General features: G+C 41.2%; 1 long non-coding RNA gene across 1 annotated transcript; it reads left to right on the top strand.

The window, feature by feature from the left end:
• The first annotated feature begins 5,888 nt into the window (after positions 1 to 5,888).
• On the top strand, positions 5,889 to 6,956 carry LOC310770633. Its single transcript, XR_014552334.1, has 3 exons — positions 5,889 to 6,024; positions 6,515 to 6,639; positions 6,818 to 6,956. It is a non-coding gene; the product is annotated as an uncharacterized lncRNA (long non-coding RNA).
• The last annotated feature ends 5,824 nt before the right edge of the window (positions 6,957 to 12,780 follow it).

Below are 12,780 nucleotides of genomic sequence, written 5' to 3'. Positions count from 1 at the left end.
GCTGCATGTGGACAGGTGAAAACTGCTCTGCTCTCCTTTCATAGATGCTCCTGTCACACTCATAGACTCCATCCATCCACCTCCAGCTCACAAGCCATCATCTCGATCTGGGGACGTTAAGTCCAAACTCCTGACCTCCACCGGCCCAGGCTCCACCAGTTTCAAAGGGTTGTGTTGAAGGTGGGGACTGGGACTTTTCCAATGGGAAACACCCACGTCCCAGGTGTCTGGAAGGCAGCATTAGTCCCCCTAATTGCATGGGCAGGGACCTTGCAAGCCAGGCGGTGCATGGCGAGGACGCAAGCACAATTACATTTTCGGTAGGAAATGTAGACATTCTAGTTATTATTATTATTCCACAGTACACAGCAGCACTTACAACCTACCTGCAAAGAGCCGCTTGGCCATATCAACCTCCCTGTCTTCAGCAGAGTTGGGGTCTGTTACTCAAAAAAGTAATGTATTACACATTACACATTACTTTCAAAAAAGTAATGCCTTACTTTACTTGATTACTCCCTGGAGAAAGTAATTTGTTACACTACTCGTTACATTACTTTTGCGTTACTCCATAACATCGCCTGAGATGCATTGTCACGTAATTTGCCAGTTAACAATACAACATTAAACCTTACATTTGCCCATATATTAGCACAAGATTTGCACATGATTAGAACTATCATAATAAGGTAGATTGCAAAACTTTTCCTGTCTGATGGTGGCTGTCATTCCCTGCCATCTGTATTTTGCTCAGTATGTTTCTGAAAAATGCCGATTCTACTGTTGAAACTGGCAACATTTCCTCTACCATGTACGAGGCAACAAGCCTGTCCATCTCTGATTTTGATGTTACCTGGTGAAAAGCCATCTTTTGCTGCTTGCTTGAGGCAGGTGACTCAGCTTGGCTCTGCGGATCTCTCGCAACCAGCTTTGTGTTAGCATGTTGCCTCTGTATATACTTTCAAAGGTTTGATGTCACGGTAGATATGTGCTTCTGTCCAGGGCAAAGTTTGCACTTTACTGTCACATTCTTGTCCTTCCGCGCAACAAATTAATCTGCACCCCTCAAAAGTTGTAGAAGATAGTCCAATTAGCCACTGCTGCTGTGCTGCCATTTTTATTTATCCCATCCAACTGTGGTCTCAAACTTCACTATAACACGTTGCATGCAAGGGGTATTTATAGCTCCCATCACTGTGTGTTTCTCTTATGGTTTACATTTCATTTTATTTTGTCCAATATTCAAATATTCCAGAATTGCATGTTGTGTTAAAAATGAATATTATTTCTATCTACAGTATATTTCACTGTTGTGCGCATTGTATGTGTATTACCTTGCTAATAGTAAGTCTCATTCTTTTTTGTATCATGTATCTTGATTGTTTAGACACTAGGATTTTCTTTTCTTTCTGTATTTGATATGTACTGTGTGCGCACAGGACTCTGTGCGCCCAGGGACTACAGATGCAAATTAGCTTTTAGCTATTTCTGGTGCAATATATTTATTGTGTACTGTCCCTGCTCAAATAAACAATAGACATAAAGATAAAGATATCTAACACTTTTTAGCTTGATTTAATTGTAAAACAGAGTGTAAAAATCTATTTTCCCTCAAAGCTTTCTGGCAAATTGAACCTGTGGAAGGGGAAAGTGGACGGAGTTCCCAGCATGCCCTGGGGTAGTGTGTTTTGGTTGTAGATTTCTTTGTCAATGTTTGTCAATTGTTTGTCAATGTGTGTTGTCAATTGTTTGTCAAATGACTTCTTGTTCTATATCCATGATGTTAGTTATCTGCAAAGTTATGTGTCGACTAATAATGCTGTTCTGCATGCTAATACAAAGTTGAATGGTTGGCACCATGGGTAAGTTCCAGTAAGTAAGTAACCAGGGGTTCCTCCATATATAACCCCCCCACTAAAAACATGCAGAAGATCAGATCGTCATCGTCATCCGACCAGTGACGACAACATCCGAAGTTGGTCCCCGGGCGCTGTACGAGAAAGCGACCACTGCTCCTGGCCTGCCCCTCGGAGGAAAGGAAAGGCCTGGATGGGTTAAATGCAGAGGACACTTTTCACCGGCCACCGTCAGCATGAGTGTGTTGTTGCCGCATGCATGTAGTGTGGTGTTCTTGTGACAATAAAAGACGGGCTTGTCCGTTACGAGAGAGTAAGTCTGGTGTGAAGTTAAGTCACCCCATCTGAGATGATGTGTGTTGGTCAGTGTGTTGAATGCAAATAAACAGCATTTTGACAGTTTTGCCACAGGATATGCTATTAGAACAGGAGTTGAGTGTTTGATTAGTAACTGTAATGTGATTACTGCACTTAGGAACAGTAGTGCCTTACACTACTAGTTACCAAAGTACAAAAGTAATGTAATTACAGTAACCCAACACTGGTCTTCAGGCACCTTCTCCACATCATCTGATCTCTGATAAAATCATATTTGTTTAAAAAGTGGGGGGACGGAGTCTAGGTTTTGTGGAAATCTAGTGGAAAATACACCCCTGGTGAAAGCCCTAATGAAAAAAAAAAATAGTGAAAGCCCAGGTCGTTATATCCGTCGCACAAGGGCAGCGTGTTGGGACGGTGGAGCAGTTGCCATGAGCGTCAAAGATTACTTCCATGGGTTTACATTGGAGTTTAGTTGGAAAGCCCAAGTTGTTTCATGGGTCGCTCAAGGGTACCATGTTAGTAACAAGCAACGCACAAGGGACGTGACAAAGCTTCAATATGCGGTTCCATGTTGCTGTTACGACCTCCCGCTGGTTCGACCTCCCTCTATTCCGACCTCCCGCTATTCCGACCTCCTGCTGTTCCGACCTCCCGCTAGTCCGACCTACCCTCGACCACCCAATATTCCACAGACATCGCATCGCATCTCTCCTCGCACTCAAGAACATCCTTTCCCAGGCAGGCTGATGTCGCTGTCCATCGGCAGGGGTGCTAAAATGTAGCCTAAACCAACTGTAAAAACGAATATTTTATTGTAGGCTACTGCTTTAACTAATTTCCTCTTCTCTCTCTCTCTCTCCACTCCACAGCTGTCCACGTAATCTAACATTATGCCTCCACTCGGGAGTACGGGCCCGGCGGGAGGATGACATGACTGAGGGTGCAGTTATAACTGGGGACGGGGGCTGATATTTGTTTGATAGTAAAACATTAGGTTATATAAACGCCGGGCTCTATTCTCCCACAGGCCTTAACCGCAAAAAAACGTGCCTTGCGCCTGTTTCGGCAAGATAGCAATAGGCTTTAGGCTGCCAAATGCGCTTTAGGCCGAATGGGCGTGGCGCAGTCCCAAAGTGGGCGTGTCGGCGCTAAATACCAGCCTAGTCATATCTTGGGAGCTGGCCTACATTTAGCGCTTTGCGCTTTTCAAAAGCAGGCCTATTCTTTGCCTTCACTGCTTCTTCTCTGTCACCCTTCTCTCTCTCTCTCTCTGAGTTCCCAGCATGCATTGTGTTTCTTCATTTCGCTACTAAATAGCCACCAAATGAGCCAAAATAGATATAAAAGGTAGTTCTAAATTAATGTGTAATGGTAACACAGCCTGCCATTGTCAACATTTCAATATTGGACCAAATAAAACCTCGAAATGAAAACACCACCCTATGTGAAACATATATGTCCTCCTGGGCATATATATACCCCTTGTCGAGTTAACGTGATTTAGAGAAGTAACAGCGGAACGCGCTTCGGAACGCGCTTCTAATGGCATCTGCTATACTGTGATGTCCGTCCAATAACTTGGCCCTATTTCACATTTAGTTTTACAATAAAAACACATTTATGCAATGACTTGACATAATGTAGGGTATATTTATGTGCATCATCCTTCCTGCAGCAGGCGAGAGAAAATGATATCTTTCTGGACAAACTTTCACCAATCTAATAGGCTATATTTTTCTAGCTGATGCATAGAACATTATTTTCACTTTGATCTTGCTATAGTGTAGCGTATTTACATGCTTGCAGTATTGAAACTGCAGTTAGATTGGTTTGAGAAGCATAATAATATGGAATAATAGCCTATAATGCAGACAGACAGGCTGGATGAAGGGAGGGGGGGGGGGGGCAGAGCGTTTGGCTTTCGTCTGGTTTTGCGGGATCACTGGAATTGGAGCTAAAAAGGCAAGCGTGCGATTCGTTTATTGCACTTATCCAATGAGCATGACGGTGCATAATTTTACGCCTAAAAGGCGTGGTTGTAATGCTTTGGGCTGCATCTAGCGCCAGCACGACGATATCAAGTGCGCCTTTCCACGCCCACTGCTTTGATCTGCGCCTGCCGCTCGGCCTAGAAACTGCGCCGATGCAACGATAGGGGCCGCCATGCCTATTTCTGCACTTTTGAACCATGCAATAGCCTCTGAAAAGCTAAATAACAACACAAGAAACTAAAGACTACTGTTTCGAAATCAAGTAAAATATGTATTTCACAGCAGTGGTGAGATGAAGGCAGTATTAAACCTGAGTGTCCTTGCACAATGCAAAATGTCGGGAACTGTCTGCACTCTGAGTCTGAACATACAGTAGGTCGATATGCACAATCACAGAATGAAAGATAGAATGTAGTTGACTACAAACATAAACAAAACCTAAACAAAATCATAGCCGTGCCATGCCAGGGTAATTAAATAGCCTAAATATATAACTAAATAATCTGATCCCTAAATAAGTGATCAGATCGCATTGTCTGCTCATGTGGGTGCAGCTCTCTCTCTATCCCCCTCTCTCTCTCGTTCTCTCATTGATGTCACTGCACATTTCACTTCTCCGTGGTTTCCATTCTGTGGATATACAATTGAGAAAAAAAATAGCCTATAGGGCCGAAAGGTCAATTCACCACGAAAAGCAGACTGAACCAAAGTGATGTGTGTCTATCTCTCCTAGCTCCATTCAATTTGAGCACCATGGACAGCAGGGATTCTGCTAGGATTTTTACTGGCCGTGGCCAATGCAACTGGTATCGTTCCAAAAGTCCGGCCTTATAGAATATTTACCAACCCAGTCAAAATGTAGCTAAAGAAAAAATATCGATTTAATAATTGTTTACATACATCACATATTTTTTGCAAACAAAATTTACATTTTAAAATCAGTTTTGTTGACATTTATTTCCAAACAATTATCTATGTCTGTGCTTGCAGTGCAAAGGAGTATGGAAGCGTATGGGCCCAACAATTATATATGAAATACCACAATGATATAAATAAATAACTCAATGATATAAATATAACATGCAATGAAATAAATCAAAAACACAATGAAATAAATAAAAACCCAATTAAATAAATAAAAACACGATGAAATAAATAGAAATCCCAATTAAATAAATAAAAACACAATTAAATAAATAAATGCATTTATTTATTTAATTGGGTTTTGTATTTCATTGCATTTTTATTTATTTCATTGCGACTTTTCATTGCCTCTTTTATTGATTTCTTGATGACTTTTCATGACCACTTTTATCTATTTCATGATGACTTTTCAAGTACATTGGTCCAAAAATGAAATCATAAATAAATAATTAAATGAATAAAAACGCCAATGAAATAAATAAAAACGCCATGAAATAAATGAAAAACACAATGAAATAAATAAAAACGGCAATTAAATAAAGAAATCTATTTATTTATTTAATTGCAGTTTTTATTTATTTCATTGTGTTTTTTATTTATTTCATGGCGTTTTTTATTTATTTAATTGCGTATTTAATTTTTGGACCAATACATCGCCATCTGTCAATCAACACGAACGGGGCGGGACCATAAGGCGGGACCTATTCGCTGATTGGGTAATCCTCTGCTCTTGGACTCTGTTACTTTGGTCTGTCTCCTGATCTGTCTGCCCAAGGCCCACTCCGCCATGTTTAAATGCCAGTGAATCGTCACAAGAGTTTTTAGTGGGTGATAAAGTCTTATCGATTATTAATTAAGTAAAAGTAGACTTGAATGAGTTTAGGGATGCAATGTTGGAAGGATCGTCAGCGGGAGTCAGCTGACATCAACAGGTAATGTTAAGTTGCTGTTTTTAACGTTACTGAGACAGTATAGCCAGCTACTTAAGGTTAGCCTTGTAAAGATTGTAAACGGCATTGACCAAGCTATGATGAGACAACACAACACAAATCTACAAGGATCTTGTCAAGAGAGAACATAATACAAGTGTCATAAAGCGATCTTGGTCTGCAGGACATGGGTGCTAGTACCGGCATCACAGTTTTAAGTGAACATTATTACTAGCTACAGTTATTGTATTGTCATAACGTTGAAGGCAGAATATGCAGCATAGTCTTAAAAACACAATAACAAAGTAGGCTATGTTGCTCATAGAAACGATAATTCTCAATAATCACATAGCCACTAGAAGTGTGTGGCAGCTTATTTAGCTACAAAGACCCTGCCTGGCTCTGCCTGTATTTTCAATTGTGTTGGTTGTCTTGATTCATGTAACTTTTCAGTTCAAAATGACTGACACATTTCTCTCCCTCTTGTTTACAGCTTAATGACACAATGATGGAGTCAGCATTTCATCAATTGTGACCACAGCCATGGAGGATGTTGCTGTCAGACCTCAATCACACAGCCAGGGAGAAGATGGACTGGACCTAGGCTGCACAGATACTGTAGGTCAGCTGTCACTTCCCTAACCTCTTAATCCTCCCATCACCTCTCATCTATGGCCACTTTGTCTACTCTAGAATAATTTCACAATAACCAGTTAGTTACCATTATATCCTGATATGATTAGGTCAGTACTCTGTTTAACTGGGATTGTGGGTACATGTGTTCATTTTCCTTCAGGTGTGGACTTCACCAAGCAGAAATGGCCCAGCAGTCCCCAGTATCTGCATGACTTGTCTTCATCGCCATGGTCTCAGCCCTGCTGCATGCAACAACTGACATGGAGCAGCTCAAACAATGGCACAGTAGCAATGTGTGCAAGAGATATTTTTTGCAGGGGGGGGGGGGGGGGGGGGTGACTTTCCCTCTCATCCACATACCAAGTCCCCTTTGTTACACATTGTCCCATTTTGACATTGGAACCCTTTGTAAATTAAGGAATGACATTGAAAACAATGTGCTGAAATGGGAACTGTGCATAAACGTTACTATGGCACACTCACACACTGATTAACCCAAACATAAAAAATGGCACATGGTATTGTGTCCTCCCGTCTTCTCCTCTCTGCCAACATAAAGCACACATGTACATCCAGTGCATTTCTAGGACTTCCCCTGTAGTTCCGTCATTCATATCTGGCACTCAAGTAGGTTAAATTAAACTGAACATTTACATCAAAATGACTGCTGAACACACTCGAGCTTGTGATGTTGTACTGGTACAGTTGAGTTTGGAAGTTACCTACCACCTAGGTTAAAAAAATGTAAACTCATTTAATAACAGTTTTAAAACTCATTTAATAAGTTTTGACAATTTTTTTTTTAACAATATAAAGTTTTAACAGGTGCTTCAAGTCAGAACCAACAAACAACAAAACAACAAGACATTTTCAAATGTAATGTTTTTGTTTGTAAAGTGCTTAAAGTAAAAATAAATAAAAGTACTAGTATAAAAATACTGTTCTGGGGCATGATTTTGTAGTTTGTTTTCCAGGCCATTTGAAGCTTGAGCGTAGACCTTCAACCTACCGGCCACAAACAACATGTCACACTCAACCTGTTAAAGTAAATATAATAAGTACTTCTGGGGCATGAAGCCCTAGCCTAGGTCAAACAAGGTCATGAACACTTGTTTCAGCTCTCAATACTTAGGAGACGATGTTGAGAATAATCAAGCATCGGCAACTGATGTTTGTGATAGTGTAAAAATGCCTTCAGAGAGGGTGGAAGAACTTTCTGCCACCTCATTAATAGATGTTCACCTGACCTTGTTTTAGTTGGTTAATGCTATTGTATTATGTGCAGGCAACAAATATGTTAAACTTTTCGATGGAGAGCCAGATCATTTGGAACCATCTACCTCTCAGATACAGGTTGAGTGTGACATGTTCTTTGTGGCCGGTAGGTTGATGATGGATTAGTTAAAGGTCTATGCTCAAGTTTCAAAAAGCCTGGAAAACAAACTACAAAATAAGCCTAGTGCAGTGGTTCTCAAACTTTGTTGGCTTCAATAACCCCTTTCCCTGATTTCCGAATCCAAGTACCCCCTTTAGCCGACTCCAACATTTTTCTTAGAAAAAAAACGATAGCATATGATGCAATGAATAACCCACCTTTTTAAGAATATAACATTACAAATTAAGAAATTGATTAAAATAGTTGCAATTAGTTCCTCCTGAGCAGATTTATTTTAATGTTTCGTTTATTTTCAGGATTTATTCTTATATTTTCAAATGTCCCCTTTCTCTTAAGTACCCCCTGCAGTACCTCCACGTACCCCTAGGGGGACGCATACCCCAGTTTGGGAACCACTGACCTAGGAAATACCAAATCCACTGTCACTAGTGTCAATGCAGGCCTGAATGTCAGTCACAAATAAGTCATAGTCTTGGTAGTGTGCTGGAAGACGGAGTGTTTCAAAGCAGGTGGAGGACCTCGGGAGAGCAGAGTGTACCACTTCCACAGTCAGTTCTCTGGGCACAAGTTCCCATCCTGTCCAGAACTTCAGGAGTGTTTTCAGTTGTTTCGAGGATGCTATAATGAAGAAAACTAGAACGACCGCAACGCGGACTTATGCCTCCGCCATTAGTTCATTCTTGAGTCCAAGTGGATGTTGGAGCCAAATAGGAAGAAATTGCATCAAGGCGTTTCTGTGCAGAATTGGATATTTGAGCCAAATGTGAAGAAATTTAGTCAATGTGTTACTGAGATATGGCGTTACCGAGCTTGAAAATGGCATTTGTTAGGTCACTGTGACCTTGACCTTTGACCTTTGATAACCAAAATGGAATCAGTTCATCCTTGAGCCTAAGTGAATGTTTAAGGCGAATCTGATGAAATTCCGTCCAGGCGTTCCTCAGATATCGCGTTAACAAGCTTGAAAATGGCGTTTGAGAGGTCACAGTGACCTTGACCTTTGACCTTTGACCACCAAAATCTAAACAGATCATCCTTGAGCCTAAGTGAATGTTTAAGGTGAATCTGATGAAATTCCGTCCAGACATTCCTCAGATATCACGTTAACAAGCTTGAAAATGGCGTTCGAGAGGGCACAGTGACCTTGACCTTTGACCTTTGACCACCAAAATCTAATCAGATCATCCTTGAGCCTAAGTGAATGTTTAAGGCGAATCTGATGAAATTCCGTCCAGGCGTTCCTCAGATATCGCGTTAACAAGCTTGAAAATGGCGTTTGAGAGGTCACAGTGACCTTGACCTTTGACCTTTGACCACCAAAATCTAATCAGATCATCCTTGAGCCTAAGTGAATGTTTAAGGCGAATCTGATGAAATTCCGTCCAGGCGTTCCTCAGATATCGCGTTAACAAGCTTGAAAATGGCGTTCGAGAGGTCACAGTGACCTTGACCTTTGACCACCAAAATCTAATCAGATCATCCTTGAGCCTAAGTGAATGTTTAAGGCGAATCTGATGAAATTCCGTCCAGGCGTTCCTCAGATATCGCGTTAACAAGCTTGAAAATGGCGTTCGAGAGGTCACAGTGACCTTGACCTTTGACCTTTGACCACCAAAATCTAATCAGATCATCCTTGAGCCTAAGTGAATGTTTAAGGGGAATCTGATGAAATTCTGTCCAGGCGTTCCTCAGATATCGCGTTAACAAGCTTGAAAATGGCGTTCGAGAGGTCATAGTGACCTTGACCTTTGACCTTTGACCACCAAAATCTAATCAGATCATCCTTGAGCCTAAGTGAATGTTTAAGGTGAATCTGATGAAATTCCGTCAAGGCGTTCCTCAGATATGGCGTTAACAAACATCCGTACGGACGGACGGACATCCGTACGGACGGCCGGCCGTACGTACGTACGTACGTACGGACGGACAACCCGGATCCATAATGCCTTCGGCCTGGCTTCGCCGGCGGAGGCATAAAAAGGGAATATGACGAATGAATACAATACATTTTGATCCATGTACCCATCTCTGTATTGGGTGGGGGTAGTGGTGTGAGTGTGTTGCCATGTGTCAATTACAAGATTCCTGTGTAATAATTATTTACTGTGGCACTGATGTCATGATGTAACAGTCCAGTTGGTGAGATATCTTGCTCCATTGATATTCCCAAAAATACTTGACTTACATAGCTTGAGGGTTTTTCTTAGATTCGGTTTTTAGCTTCCACAAGCTCAGTCACTTTTTTAGCACAAACGAAGAAAGCTGATTCTGCCAATATGTAACATCACAAAACCTGGTACAGAATTAGTTTGTATTAAAAAAAAATACAACTTCATGTTGATTTAGCTATTTCTATTAGGAAGAAGATCCAGACTGGATCCGTGGATCCAGATCTTCAAATAGTAAAATCAGCAGGAAGCTGACATTTTTTCTCAAAACAAATGCCATACTGGGTTTTGTGATGTTATATATTGGCAGAGTCAGCTTTGTTTGCGTTCATTTATGTGCTAAAAGAGTGACTTTGACAGCTGTTTCACAGTACAATGTAAGTCAATGAGGAGACTATTTTTTACAATATCTAATCAATGGACCAAGATATCTCGCCAATTAGACTAGTTACACCATGACAAGGTAACTACACAACCCAAACCCCTACCAGTGTCATTGCGTTTAAGCATTATCCATGAGTAATAGTCATAAAATCCCAACTATCCCTTTAAAAATGTAGGAATGCCTGAAGATGACAACTTTGTTAACCACTTTACAAATGCCTTCACCCATTTTCACTATAATGTAACATTCAGATTCACAGCTTCCAGTAAATGTTGCACTGATTACCATTTTCAATGAAAAGCCGAAGGTATGCTGCCACTCTGCACTTATCTTCGAGAGTACACTCATCATCGTCGTTGTCACCATCCAGGATGGGCCACACAATCCTTTCGATGATTGCCTGCAAAAGATTTAAAACCTCTATGACAGTGGTTCCCAAAGTGGGGGCCTCCAGGAGGCACTAGGGGGGGACCTCAGCAAATTAATGGAAATGCTTAAAAAACATATTTATGGGGAAGGAAATTATTGTTATATTTGTTAATACCATAAAATAATAAATAAAGAATATTTTCTTAACTCATTGAGTGCCAGCCACTTTTGGAGAACGGACGCTCCCAGTGCCAGAGTTTTCAGAGCGTTTTCAGTGATTTCTCGAGGCCCACAGAATATTGTGTGATATTAATATGTAAACACCGAACACGCACAAAGAACGAGCTGGCTCTATTGTATCATCAGCAAAAAAAAGGTTATTGATACCATTTTCCGTTCTTTAGTTATGAGCCGGAGAAGATAGGTTGTTTTGAGCAAATACAGGCGTTTCAAATTATTAGCTGAGATATTCCGCCTTTTGTGAAATGAAGCATTTCAAGCACATTCACTGACTGAAGATAATATTTTCTGATGTAGTGACGTGGTGTAGTTGTGTGATGCCCTGCGTGCCCCACCCCCCTCTCCCCCCCCTCAGCTGCAAACTCCTCCCCACACTTCACACAGCCTAACACGCACCCAATCTATTTTCGGAGTGCTCCGTTTTTTGTGCGCCGGTGTTCTGTCGATTCACGGAAGAGCCAAACCGGACTGCTGAGAATGGTTTGGCGTCGGGTGCTGCTTTTCTGGCTGCTAATCGTGTGGAGAAACTATACAGACAGACAGACAGAGACAGAGGGGCTCAGTTGTGAGCGCAGATTGACTGCTGTCCGCAGCCAACGTCAGCTCCAGACAGAGCAATCTATATGGCTCTGGCTGCAGCATGCATCGGTTTCTCTTTGATCACGGCTTTTTCCTGCTGTTTTCCGGACCTGTCTCTAATCTGGAGAGCACTGTCGCCACTTAATGAGTCCGTAAAATAGATTATACACCTTCAATAGCTCCCATATTTGTACAGGAGATGCCTGAAGCTTTGATCCACGTCCCACCGTCAAAAAACGCATTTGACGTCGATCGACGTCCTTGGCACTCTACGTCACTATTTACTTTGACGTCGATCGACGTCCTTGGCACTCAATGAGTTAATTAAAATGTATAATTAAATTTAGTGTAGTATTAAGAAATATATTCAAATCACCTGCTTCCACATAAAAATCACATTTGCCATGCCCATCTGTCTAATTGCCTGTCAGTCGTCATCACAATCATTGTCATTTCCCCCTGGTGTGGGTAATAGTCTGGAACAATGTTTATAACGGAAAACAGAAACAATGAATATGAAAAAATACTGTATGAAGAAATAAGAAAAGATTTGATACAAATGTAATTATTGCGTTATTACATTAATAAAAGTAAGGAAATATATTCTGATGTTATATGGATGTGATATTTTACATTTAATAGTATTGTCAATGGGTTTCCTTCTTCTTGCAATAGGGGGGGCCACAGCCAAAGGCTAATACTATTTGGGGGGCCTTGGAATGGAAAAGTTTGGGAACCCCTGCTCTATGATCATAGACCCATGTTGGTGTATTTTTGGTGGTTGATGGGGGATCATGAGGGGGAGATACAAGGTCAACAGTAGATGTCACAAAAGTATTACACATGATCTGAAAACCTGAAGATTATTTTGAGATGCAGCTTAGCATGTTGTGTCAACCGTTTCCCCTCTAGCCGTTTCTCCTCTCTGCAAGCTAGCATGATTCCTCAAGGTCTCCAGTTTATGATACCAGTATCTTAAAGACCCA

The sequence above is a fragment of the Poromitra crassiceps genome (assembly GCF_964638095.1).
Source record: "Poromitra crassiceps genome assembly, contig: HAP1_SCAFFOLD_139, whole genome shotgun sequence".
NCBI classification, from domain to species: domain Eukaryota; kingdom Metazoa; phylum Chordata; class Actinopteri; order Beryciformes; family Melamphaidae; genus Poromitra; species Poromitra crassiceps.
This window is presented reverse-complemented; position numbering and strand designations above follow the sequence as displayed.